The sequence below is a fragment of the Vipera ursinii genome (assembly GCF_947247035.1).
Source record: "Vipera ursinii genome assembly, chromosome: 7".
In the NCBI taxonomy this organism is placed as follows: domain Eukaryota; kingdom Metazoa; phylum Chordata; class Lepidosauria; order Squamata; family Viperidae; genus Vipera; species Vipera ursinii.
The window spans coordinates 49797932-49811927 of record NC_139521.1 but is presented as its reverse complement, the minus strand read 5'-3'; positions in this window follow the sequence as shown (position 1 = coordinate 49811927).

The window sequence follows — 13996 nt, the reverse complement described above, 5'->3', positions numbered from 1 at the left end:
ATGAGCATTAGTTACCTATCTACCCGGTATGTTTGGAATGAAAGGGATGAGGTAAGCACCATTGATTGATTGATTTTCAGTTTTCAGCCATTTTGTCAGGGTTTATGTATTCTCAACTTCATAATGCTTATTTCAAAAGAAAAAGTAAAGTAAAAGAATCCTTCAGTCATACCATGTTGAATTCCATGCAGTTTTACAATACTGTAATTTGTCAGATTGTTTTGTTTTACTTCCAGTCTAGCCAATAGCCCTGTAATTCGCAACTTAATTATAAAAGCCAGACACTACCAGTTCTTTTGTTCCCCCTGAATAGTAATCTTAAAAGTATAGATGTGAGATTGAAGATTTCCACTCTTCCTAAAGTTGATAAATACAATTGAGTTCTTTCTATTGTTTCTAATTTATGGGATACATTGCTCCAAGATTTAAGTGATAAGTACTTTACTATAAGTGGTCTCTAAAATGGAGATCTTTATAGATGATTCTAACAAGCGCTACCTTGCCAGAAACAAGTGTGTTGGAAAAATCAGAAGGAGAGTGCTCTAGCAATATCAAAGGAAATATAAAACAAATTACTGGTCACAGATATTGATAGTTTCCAAAATTTCATGTGAAAGAAGAGAGAGGTTGATTTGCTGTTGCTTATTAAAAAAGGATGTTTCAGTTTTGTTAACATTTTTATATTATAGTATAATTTGGCTTTAATAGACTAATTTGGGGAGGAGCTCGTTCCTGATTGTTGAATCAGAAGATACATCATAATAATTGCAAATAATATGAAAATGTCCATAGCAGATGAAATCCATTGTATGAAAGTCTAATCAATCAAGTTTTATCATAGGCCTTTAACTTCACTACATATTTTTGTTCCTGTTTTGTTTTGTGTAACATCCTTGGGGCAGTGTGATTGATAGTGAAAAGAACACAAGATTTATGTGATGTTTAGACTGCACCAGGAGTCTAAAATCTGATTTGCTAAATTCATTACCCATCTTAGATTTTAATCAGAAGAGGACAGTGATCTGGCAACTTCCATAGTTATTACTTGTGAATTACATTTTAATTATTCTGCCTGCCAAACAAATCCAGAAGTTAAACTGGATTTCAGCTGCCCAGTTAAATATGAACTTCATTTTAAAAAAATCAGTTTCTACTAGTGTGAAAATAAGAAACCACTGATTCATAAATGGCACCTAATTACTATGAGGATGTGTACTAAAAAGTTTCCCATTGATATAAGTTCAGATTTATGTTACTTTCTTCCTGCTGAATAATTTCCTCCTGACCATCAATAAATTCCTCTGGACATGCATATTAGTGGCTTTAGCTCTCAGGGCCATTTCAAAAACTGCAGACACACTTGAAACCTTGAGGAAATAATAGCTCTGCAGCAAAGAAAGAAGTAGGATAGGATAAGATAGAATAATAACTTTATTGTCACTTTGAATGTACACTAATCGGCACACATTAAAATGAAATTTTGTTGCATACAGCGCTCAAAGGGGAACCTCCTCCAATATACACTACATAAATATGACAAAAATAAATAAATACAGAATTGTGCATATGCCCACATATATAACACAGAAACAACACAGTTTAGTTTGAATTATGTATACATGTGCATGGCAAGAAAAACAAACCTTGCGAGTTTACCAGACAGATGGCGTAGGGAAAAAAGCTATTACAGAATCGGGTAGTCTTGCTAGAAATACTTTGAAAACTCCTCCTAGAGGGGAGCAACAGAAGCAAACTGTAAAGAGGGTGTGTGGGGTGTCTAACGATGCTTTGAGCTCTATGCACATAGCGCTGATAAGCAACATCCTGAATACCAGGAAGCGAGCTTCCTATGATCCTTTCAGCTGTCCTTACCACTCACTGTATGGACTTTCTACCTGAGACACTGCTACCCCCAAACCAGACAGTGATGCAGTTTGTTAAAATCTTCTCAATTGTGCCTCTGTAAAAAGTGTGGACGTGGTGGCTCAGTGGGTTAGGTCTATGAGCTTGTCGATCAGAAGGTCGGCAGATCCCGAGTGCCGCGTAACAGAGTGAGCGCCTGTTACTCGTCCTAGCTTCTGCCAACCTAGCAGTTCGAAAGCACGTAAAAATGCAAGTAGAAAAATAGGGACCACTATGGTGGGAAGGTAACAGTGTTCCGTGCGCCTTTGGCATCTAGTCATGCCGGCCATATGACCACGGAGACGTCCTCGGAGAAGCGCTGGCTCTTCGGCTTTGAAACGGAGATGAGCACCGGCCCCTAGAGTCGGAAACGACTAGCAGGCATGTGCGGGGGAACCTTTACCTAAAAAGTGGCCAGGACAGAAGGAGAGAGATGTGCTCTCCTCATCCGACGCAGGAAATACAGAGACTGGTTTGCACACTTCACTAAGGATGAGGTGTGGAAAGACCAATTCAGTTTCTTAGTTATCTGCACCTTGAGATACTTAACACTGTTGACCACCTCTACAGCTGCATCCTTGATACTGAGTGGAGTATGACTATGCTGGCTCTTTCTAAAATCTACAATGATCTCCTTTGTTTTATCAACATTTAGAACCAGGTTACTTTTATTGCACCAGTCTACCAGAGCCTTCACCTCTTCCCTTTAAGCATCTTCATTGTCGTCCTGTGTAAGACCCACAACTGCCATGTCATCTGCATACTTTACAATATGATTCGTAGCAGATTTGGCCCAGTAGTCGTGGGTTATCAAGGTGAACAGTAGCAGACTCAGGACACAGCCCTGTGGGGAACCTGTACTCAAGGAGATGGAGTTGGAAACACTTTCAACTCTGACAAATTGGGGCCTATCAATAAGGAAATCAAGTATCTAATTACATAAAGGAGTATTAAAACCTAATAGGCCCAGTTTGCTGACCAGATGCTGAGGAATGATTGTGTTGCATGCCGAACTAAAATCAACAAACAGCATTCACAGAGGAGTCTTCTTCCCCTCCAGGTGCACCAAGCTAAGATGAAGCACACAGGGAAAGTACATCTTCTCTATAGAGCAATTCTTTCAACAGGCAAACTAGTGAGGCAAATGTAGGGGGAAGGCATGCAACCATATAGTCCTTTACCAATCTCTCAAACACTTCATCATAATGGAAGTGAGTGAGACTGGACGGTAATCGTTAAGGCATGTGATTATAATTTTGGGGGGCACTGGTACAATGATTGCAGTCTTAAAACATGATGGAACCACGGCCTGATGCAACAAGAGATTGAAGATATCTGTGAGAACAGTGGCCAGCTGGTCAGCACACTCCTTAAGTACTCACCCAGGGATATTATCAGGACATGCAGTTTTCCAAGTATTGACTTTCCTCAGGACCTTCCAAACAGCAGTTGCATCAAACCTGAGCGCCTGCTCATCAGGAAGGGGAACAGCCTTCCAGCTAAAAAGTATTAAGATCCACAGATCTTTCTGGGTTTCAGTGTTGAACTACTGGGGTGAAATTTGTACTCCTCTCCCAATCCCATTATAGTCACATAAACTCATTTTTGTAGACATTAATTTCTAACCAGGGAATTTTCTTATATATATCAAACTATTACTGTATACACATACATCTGGAGCATCTTTGTTCAAGCTAGCCTATGGGATATTCCCACAGCATACATGATCAGAAAACTGGGCAAGGCCATTTATTAGCTATCACAACTTGAATAATTTGGTAGATCCTTTGCGGGGGAACCTTTACCTTTTACCTTTAGATCCTTTTGGTTTAATTTCCTTCTGCAGTCAAGCTTTCTTGTGTGCTCACATTTATGTTTACAAGGTTCTATGTGCATGTATTGGAACTTGTGAACATCCCGAACATTTTCCATTTTATAACGATATTTCAATACTAATACATTCCAAAGTAGTTAAAATGTTTCAATGATTAAGAAAAGCTAATTTTAAGCAAAATATCAGTTTAAATATTACATGTATCACAGCTGATCAAGCACCTGTGGCCAGGAAAGTTTCTGCTCAATTTCATCTGGTTCACCAAGTCTTAGGTCAGGCTATGGTTACTGTCTTTCATGTCTTGATCAACTCTCAGTTGGACCATTGCGATGTGTCCCCCCCTAGGCTACCAAAAAGCTACAGGTAATCCAGGATGCGGTAAAACTGCTTGTTGTGGGGTACATCTCATTTTGCACAATATCATTTCTACTGCAAAAGCTGCATTTGCTTCTAGTTGGCTACTAGGTATAATTCAAAGTACTAGTTGTCACCTTTAATGTATTATATAGTTATCTTTTGGGACTGCCTGCTCCAGGAGTGTCCATCTATTGAATAAGAGGAAGTGAGGGTTCCCTTCTGGTCTTTATGCTGAAAGAAGGTGGACCTTGTTTGTAATTGCCTTCCTTCTGTGGATGGATCAAATTTATCCAATCCTGTTGGCCCTTAAAATAAATTACTAACACCAGGTTTTCCAAAAAATCTTGGTGATCTGATCTGACTGTTGGGATGCCCCACCCCAGCTGCAGTAAGTTAACAGTTAGTTATTTTGGAACAATTGTTCCCAGTAGGATATGATTTGATTATGTATTCACATATACACCCTGCCAGTATAGTGAGCTGGCCAAAGGAGGACATGGAAGCTTCTCACAATGTATGGAAGTTTCCACCCCAATATCCAGAGACTGCATACTAACTGGGAAGAGGGTGAGCAGAGTGTGGTGAGTATCAAAGCTGCTTTCCTGGATGAAGCCCAGAGTATCCAGGAGCACTTCAGTAAGATGGCAACCAAAGATGAGCTGCTGAGAGAGTGTATGAGGCGGCAGCAGAGGTGGGAGAGGAAATGCCATGGCAAGACAAGGCCCTGCATGAGTGATAGGGCTGGAAAGGGCTGAACTAAAAGACAGCATTTAAACCCTGATAATAGCAGCACAAAAACAGGTACTAAGCAGCAGATCTATAGATGCAGGGCATGCCAGATAGGACCTAAGGTGAAGACTGTGCAATTGAGTGTAAGGCAGGAACAGCACATATTGAACAACATAACAATTAACAAAGCTGGTATTTTGGGAACGTCTGTACAGTGTATGGTCTCCCACCCAAGTTAAGAGTGAACTTCCAGAAAAGATGGTGGAGAATAACAGGGTTAAGATCCTGTGGAATTTCCCGATCTAGATGGACATCTGGCAAATCAACCAGACATTGTAGTAGCAAAGACCAAAAGACAGCAGTGACAATAAATGTAGTGGTGCCAAGTGACAGCAACATCAGGTAGAAGGAGTATGAGAAGTTGGAGAAGTATCAGGGCCTGAAGGAGGAACTAGCAAAGATGAAGGAAGCAAAGGCCAAGGTGGTCTCGGTGGTGGTTGTAGCAGTTGGGACTGTAAATCTAAGCTGGGAAAACGGCTCCAATAGATCCCAGGAACATCATCAGAGCTCTGTGGCCAGAGGAGTGCAGTGACAGCCAGGATACTGGGCAGAACCTTCAAACTGCCAGACCTCTGGTAGAGGACCTGAGATTGAGGAAGACACATACCACTCATGGGAGTGAGAAGGAAATTTTATTTAAAATATTTAATGAATAATCAGTTACAATTACTTTGTAACTGAAGCAAATGCAAGCATAAGGAATATATTCAAAATATAACACAGTGGGGTTATGCATATTAATTATTCTTAGTTGACGTAGTTTAGTGTTAGTTTTATATATATATAAAATAAACATTTTGTTCCAGCTTGCCTATTTTCCAGTGTGAGGCCTCTAGCATACATTTAAACATCAAACATAACCTTGTCCTGAAAAAGGGTCCTGCTCCCCTTTTCTAAAGTCACAAATAATTGTGGTAGATCATTACCACAAAATCCTGCATATGAAAAATAAAATACTAGCTGCAGGGTTTTTTTTCCTCATGCAAGCATTTAATAAAGATTTTTTTAAAAAAAAAATATGAGTTTTTAATACAGTATGCTTTTCTGTTTGAAGGAAAAAATGTTGCTTAATTTAAATAGCTGGATTTCATATCTACAAGGAGAGAAGGAAGCAAAGTGTAAAGACCATAATTAGTATTAACCAGAGAGTTATAAATCAGTGCATTTCAAACTTGGAAACTTTATGTTTTATGACTTCAACTCCCAAAATTCCCCAGTAAGACCAGAATTCCCAGCCAGAAAAAGGATTATTCTAGATATATACGAAAGTTGGACCATAAGAAAGGCTGAGCGCCAAAGAATTGAGGCCTTTGGTGCTGGAGAAGACTCCTGCGAGTCCCTTGGACTGCAAGGTGATCGAACCGCTCAGTCCTAGAGGAGATCAACCCTGACTGCTCCTTAGAAGGCCAGATCCTGAAGCTGAAACTCAAATACTTTGGCCACCTAATGTGAAGGAAGGACTCACTGGAGAAGAGCCTAATGCTGGGAAAGTTTGAGGGCAAGAGAAGAATGGGACGACAGAGAATCATGTGGCTGGATGGAGTCACTGAAGCAGTAGGTGTGAGCCTAAATGGACTCCAGAAGATGGTAGAGGACAGGAAGGCCTGGAGGAACATTGTCCTTGGGGTGGCAATGGGTCGGACATGACTTCGCAACTAACAATAACAACAAGATGTACACACTTATCAGTTTATTCCCCTACAATTTTATCAACATAAAATGAAGAGAATGACAACAAGTCTTGCCTCCCTTAATTTGTGTTGCATTTATTTTTTGTTTCCGGGGCCTTTGCCCAGTGGGACAATCTTTGTTGTTCTTTTCAGCCTTTTGAAAAGATGGTAGATAGATAGATAGATAGATAGATAGATAGATAGATAGATAGATAGATAGATAGATAGATAGATAGATAGATAGATAGATAGATAGATAGATAGGTAGGTAGGTAGGTAGGTAGGTAGACAGACAGACAGACAGACAGACAGACAGACAGACAGACAGACAGAGACAAAATGGTGGTAAGGGCAGAGAAAATGAAAAATGTCATGTAGATGGATAAACTAATCATAGGTTACATCCAAACTTTTAAAAGCAATAAGTAAAAGCATAAGAGTAAATAAATGTATTCTATATGTGACAAAACTAAAAGTGAAAATGCCATATTTGCTAATATTGCTGCATCTGAGCTGTTTTGGCTTAGGGCTAGCAATCTGGGCTACAAAAAAACAGGATGACCAGCAGATAGGAGCAAAGAGTTAGGGGTTTATGTGTCTCTCTGCGATTGATGGACCCCAGATTTTTGCAACCCAGATTTCGTAGTCCTAGGATCCTGTCTGCAATATGATTCTACATTATAAAAATGTAGCTGGAATCTTTAAAAAGTATGTGTATCTGTGTCTGTGTCTCTGTGTGTGTCTGTATCTGTATCTGTGTCTCTGTGTGTGTTTCTGTGTGTTTGTGTGTGTCTGTGTCTGTGTGCATACAGAGCATAATAAACTGAACAAATGCAGTCTTTTCTTTAAAAAAAAGCCTGAATTAGACGATACATTTAGCAATAGTGGCCTCTTGTGGACAATATAGGCCACTACAAAATGAACAGAATGGATTGCTTTCCAGATTAGAATGGAAAGTAATTATCCTGGTGCTGAGATTAGTATTATTCAGTTACTGTAAGACTTCATAGCAATTGGAGCAGGATTTTATATATTTTATTATCATCATCATCATCATTCTCCAAGCATGGAAATGTATTGCTGGGGAAAACTTCAGCTGTTGAACATGGCTGTAGTAGAGGCATGAAGCCTGATTTCTTGCTGAGTTTTATTGCATCAATACATCTGTCAATAATTGGACATGCACACATATGCAAAACAAGTATATAAATAAGACCATGAAATGGAGGCACTTTCCACATGCTTTAACCCAGATATATTGGATTGCTATTCCAGAAGCCATGTTCACTGGAGATTTTTAGGAAATATCTAGATCAGGAGTGTGCACCTTGGCAACTTTAAGACTTGTGGACTTCAACTCCCAAAATTCCCCAGCCAACCATGATTGTTGAAGTCTTAAAGTTGCCAGGGTTGGATGCCCCAATCTAGATAACGCCAACTTGGGGGAGATTGTGTCATATTCATCTATGACCCACTTGTGTGTTGATTTCTGCTTAAAATGACAGAAGGTGTCCCACAGGATGAAGAACAACTTAGAATTGAAGGAGCAGAGTATCCACAAGAAAGCACATATGCAACAAATTTTCTTATACTTGTAGACCAGTCAGTGAATGCATTTTTCCCAAAGAGCCAAGACAGTTCTGTAAGATTACTGTTATCTAGGCAGTTACACTTCGGTTTCCATAGTTTCTACTAGTCAGTTTAACCAAATAAACCTGAAAGAATCAGATTAGGTGGCCATTGTAGATAAAATACTAAGGAAAATAAGCTTTGATTCTCATATGGTAAAATATGCATGGGGCAATTTGTCCAACAAACCTATTTCAGAGGTTTGGCTCACCTAATGCACAAAGAAAAAATGAAGCACATTACAGTTTATCAAATTGTATGGATATAGTGATTGTATGAACCACATCTACACAGAAGATCTGTGTGAGGCTAGCCCTCGGTTAAAAAAAACAGAAATCTTTTTTTTTCCCCAGAATATGGTACATAAGCTTCCCTTTTCATCCAGGAAAGTACAAACATAACATTGCCAATCTTTTCAGTCCTTGTTTAAAAGTCACACTCTTAGCTAAAAGAAATTCCCATTGACCTTCTAAGCACATATAGGATTACTTTGGATATTCTCTTCTCTTTTATGAACTTAGGTCATCACCCTATTAAGTATTATGTCACATCAACATTTCCTCCCCACTGGTGAAAGAATGGCCTTGGCACCTCAGCAGTAGCACCTAATGACTGACAATACATATTAATTGTTATTATGATCTTTGGCTGGCCTGTAAAACAGCCTCATATAAAGAATCAATTATGGGTTGACATTAGAAGTAGCTGAGCTGTAATGGATAGCGCAGTTTCAAGCTTCAGTGCGGACATGAGGCATCTCTGACCTTAACCTGCAGAATCAAAGTTCTTCTCCTGGTTACTATATGAGTTGTTAGCAGATCACCATCTAGGGACCCTATTATTGGACTGGAGTCATTAAAGCCACTGCAAAATAATTATCATAATAAAGTGCCATTTAAGAAAAGGCAGCTGGTGAGGACACTGAAGAGGTAATGCAAGTACTTCAAGCAAAAAACATGAGAAATCAGTAATGTAAAGCCATGATGCACAAATAGCAAATTTGATAATGCAATGAACTAATAAAATAGATTCTCATTTCTTGCAAATGAAACATACAAATGCTAGGTCTGCTAATAATATATTGGTTGGTATGACTGCTCTACAGTCAGCTGACTTGTCTCAAAGTATCATGAAGTCAGAAGAAAATCTGCCCGCTTGTAATCCCTCCAGAAAAAAAAAGAGAGAGGTCATGAGAATGCCCATGTGCACTCCAGACAGTTGCTCCTCATGAGTGGACTGCAGGAACTGAGGTTTTTGCTATCAATGTGTGTATTGAGCAGCTAGGAGTTCAAGGAGCTTCACCAAGTTCAAAACCATTAACATAGTCTATATTGTATAGAGAAAAAGCTCAACCAAACCCCATTTCTTGACAAATTTTGGAATTGCTTTTAAATGTTTTTCAACCATTAAGAATCTTTGAATCATTAAGTTTTAGATCATTCAGTGAGAGTGTTATTCAACCTGGGAGAAAGAAGACTAAGGACTTTTAAAAATGGGATGGGTAATAAATAACAAAGGGTTAGTTAGAATCTTGATTTTAGAAAGTAATAATTGAATGGAGGGTCCAGAGGGATTTGAAATAACTTGAAAATTAATTATAAAAATATAGTCCTGTGGGAAAATGTTGGTTAGAAAGCAGTATTATAAGACAGAATTTTGAAGGTTGGACACAGAAGAAACCAGAAAAAAATAAAGATCATAATTAAATATAATTAAACCCACTTAAATTTGATGTACTGATGTAGAATCGAGCAAGATACTTAAACTTTGGATGAATTCAAGGCTATTTGGGAACAATGGAAATTAATCTTAAGATTGCATACTATCATCAATAAAATTGATTCAAAAGTTATTATAGAAGATGAGCGAGTTTTACTGGAGGAGACTAACTCAGATGTGGAGTTTAAAATGACTAATTATAAGAACAATATGGAAAATGATATTAATTAAACCAGCTGGTATCTTAAAGTTTAAAAGGGATATACAAGTAATAAACTAAAAGAATGGGTTGGATATTTTTTATTTTATTTATAAAAGAGACTTGTTAAATTTCTGAAGGATTTTCTGAGAATAGAAATGAAAACAAATCAAGTTCTGTACTTTTTTTAAAAAAAGGGGTTCAAGATCAAGATTGTTAAAAATGAAAGGGAAAACATAAAGTTACTTTATCTGACCAAGATTAGTATAGATATATGTTGTTGTTTCTGTCAACACTTAGTGAAATATGGCTGACTAGTATGGAATAAAGGGACTTTAAGAATTAATTTATAGATAATAGATTTGAGATGAAGAGCTCTTTATTCTTTGAGAATGTAATAAATTACCTAACTTGTACTTCTCTGATAAAGGGCAGGGAGACTGCTGACTGGCTGGAGTGTGTAAGTATTGTTATCCCGCTCTCTCTCTCTCTCTCTCTCTCTCTCTCTCTCTCTCTCTCTCTCTCTCTCTCTCTCTCTCTCTCTCTCTCTCTCTCTCTCTCTCTCTCTCTCTCTCTCTCTCTCTCTCTCTCTCTCACACACACACACACACACACACACACCAGACACACAAACTCTACAATTTGTCTATCACATCTTGGAAAGGCCTATCACCTTTACAGAGGGAGTCCCAATAGCCAATATGTGTTCTTCATATTTAACTCCTACTGTAGTTGGCTCAGACTGAACTGTGATTGGTTAAAGGCTTTCACAATTAATATCCTTCATAATTAGATTCGGGAAATAAATGGACTTTTTTTCCCTCATGTCTCAGATTGTGAATTTATCCTGTTCTTTATGTCGTGCAAGACTGATTCAAGTTTGAATGTCTTTTCACCTTGCCCCTATATCTAAGTAGAATCTTTGCCGTTGTATCTAATATTTTGGGGTTTTCTTTCTTTAAATTTCCTCATTGATTATATTTTGTACCTTTACACACATGTCCTAATGTATCTTTCTTTATAGTTATGTTTGTGGGTTCCCTCTTGTCAATCTGTCCTTCTTCTTTCTTCTATCGTGTTATTATTAATATAAAGGTAGACTTGCATTTTGCTTTTCCCCCAAGAGCTCAGGAGGTCATTTATAATCTCTTGGACTGAGAGAGATAATGGCTGGCCCATACTCAGTATTGTGTAGTGGGTCCGACGCAAGGAAGAGATGCCAGCCGGTGTGTGAGTTCAGCTCTTTATTGGAAGGGGGTAGCAAACTGGGGAATGAGGGTTACCTGGCCTCCTTAAATACTTAGCCAGGTAAGCGGACAGCAAATGGGGTTGTCCCTAGGTTTCCCGCCGAAACTGGGTTTCCCGCCAAAACCATTCAGGCCAACACCCCCTGGTGGCTGTTGCTATGCAGGTGCCTGCATACATAACACTCAGCTTCCATAACGGGATGGACTTGAGCCTCTGTGGTCATGAATTGACCTTTACTCCTGCTGAACACATGGTTATAGCTAAGTGTTTTGTTTGTTTTTGACAACAGCATGGAGGTGATTTGCCATCACCTTTTTCTGGGATATTTTCTAGCTTTTCAATATAGCATTTGGGAACTTCCATCCTAGTACAAATGTATCCAAACCCAACCACAATTAATTTCAGGACCCAAACATATTGCTACTTACTGAAGCAACTATTATACTAAACTCTACTTATCTCACTTTGCACATTCTTCTTGAAATATCATAGGCCAGTCATCTTGACTTATTTTATTTTATCTATCATCTGTATTTCACTTGCACATGCAGAGATTTTATTTCCTAAGAAGTAATCTAATTTTACTCCTCACTTATTCAGTTTTTTTAAATACCAGCTTTTTGGAAATGACTTCGATCTGCAAACCTTATAGGTTAAACAGTTAGCCAGATTTTTGTCTGTTTTTCCTTATTCCTTATTTTCTATTTTTTTTCAGCATTTGGACTGAAAGAGTTCTGAAGAAAACAAAAGTTTGCATGCTGCTGCCTCATTTTAGTTGTTCTTTGCATAGGGAGGGGTTTATTTTTTGGTTTGTTTTTATAACATTTCTTTCCATAAACAAAGAGCTTTCTCATCAACGGATCTGGGGGCTTCACAAGAGAAATGCCTTTTTCTTGACCGCAGAGCACGCTTTCTGCCTCACACCAGGCTCTCAGATGAACTTCAGCAAAAATTAGCCTTACTCTGTAATTTCTTTTAAAAAAATTATATTTGTTATGCTTTACTTCCATTAACAATTCTTACACACTTCAAGCAAGTGTTTCCAAAAATTTACCGTATCTCGATTTTGTGTTCAGGCTAATTTCATCTATCAGATTCTTCATTTCTGATGATCTATGAACTAGAAAACAAGGTGGTGGCTGGATTTACAGTTTGCAAAAAGCTGAAACAAAGCTACACAACCAAACTTATACATTAAGTTGACAGGTGAATGGTCATGTTCACTGAACAAAAATTAGAGCAAACTGTGACAGCCATTCTACCTACTTTCTAAACTCCCTTTTCATTGAGTGGTCCTGTATGTGCCCAGAATTGCTCATTGTGGCTATATAATAAGCAGCAGGGGGGAAAAACAGAGAGAAAATTGTGCAATTTTCTTTTCCTACTCTTAATACACTGGTTTCATCTTCACTGCTGAATCTATGAACAAATCTTTCTAAAAGAAAAAAGGACTGTAGGCTACAGCAATTCCTGTTCAACACAGATAAAGAAATAGTACAGGAGGATGTAAGATTTTGTAATTTATTCATAAACTGCTAAGCCATCAGAACAAACTTTTGAAATGAAAGCTGATAGTTGTTTAAATATTTATCAGTTTGTTGACCTATTTTCTCAGTTAATTAGGAATCACATTAACCATGTATTGAATATATGTAGCCTTTAAAATTAAGCAACTATTGTGAGGTGCAGAGTGTGTTTGTTTAATAAGACCTAGGCTAAATGGTTTCCTTACTTTATGTGGGAATCAGGAGCCAATCCAAATTTGTCACACAACGAACGTAAAATCATTCTTCTTGCTGCACTGTTTTAGTAAAGTAGTAAAACACACAATTCTAGGAATGATTCAGTCATAGCTGGAATTAATTTTAGTAAAGCATTACTTCTAATAAAATAAATTAATGATTTACACATTTCCAATCAAATATGGTGGTGGTATGCTTGTTTTATTCCATGTTTAAGCAACCAAAAGTGATACTTGAACCATTGAAAATAATTTGGGTAAGATGCAGTTCTATAAACAAATGCCTTAAGAAAAATATGTCAGTTAAACTAAATTTTAAACTTTGCTTATAATTTTACTTGAATTTTAAAAATAGAAAAATTTTATTGAATTTTGTGACATTATTTTATTTTATTTATTTCAGCTATCTTATATGCCTCTCTCTGGTAGCTAATGATTAAACCAGAGTTAAAAAAAAGCATAACAAAAAGACAAGCAAAATTAAAAAAACAACATAAATTAGCAGCCAATAACACTTAAGACATCACACCTTCAATATAATCACAACTTTAGAAATGGACTGACCCATTTTTCCGGCTCCCCAGACTTGATGGCCATACCAGTCTTTAAATGCCTTGCAAAAGACTAGTAGAGTTGAGACAAGACTAATCCCTGGAGTAAAAATGTCCCAGAGATGGGCACCATGGCAGAAAAGGCTCTCTTCCTAGGCCTCTCCAACTGTCACACTCTCATTGACAGGACTCAGAACATGGTCCTCTTGCCAGATCAAACAAAGACAGGTAGATACCATTGGGGAGACACGGTCCAGAAGGTAGCCCAACTCCAAGCCATGAAGGGTTTTACAGGTAATAGCACCTCAGATTGCATCCAAAAGCATAGTGGTAGCCAATGCAGCTTGCAGAGCAGAG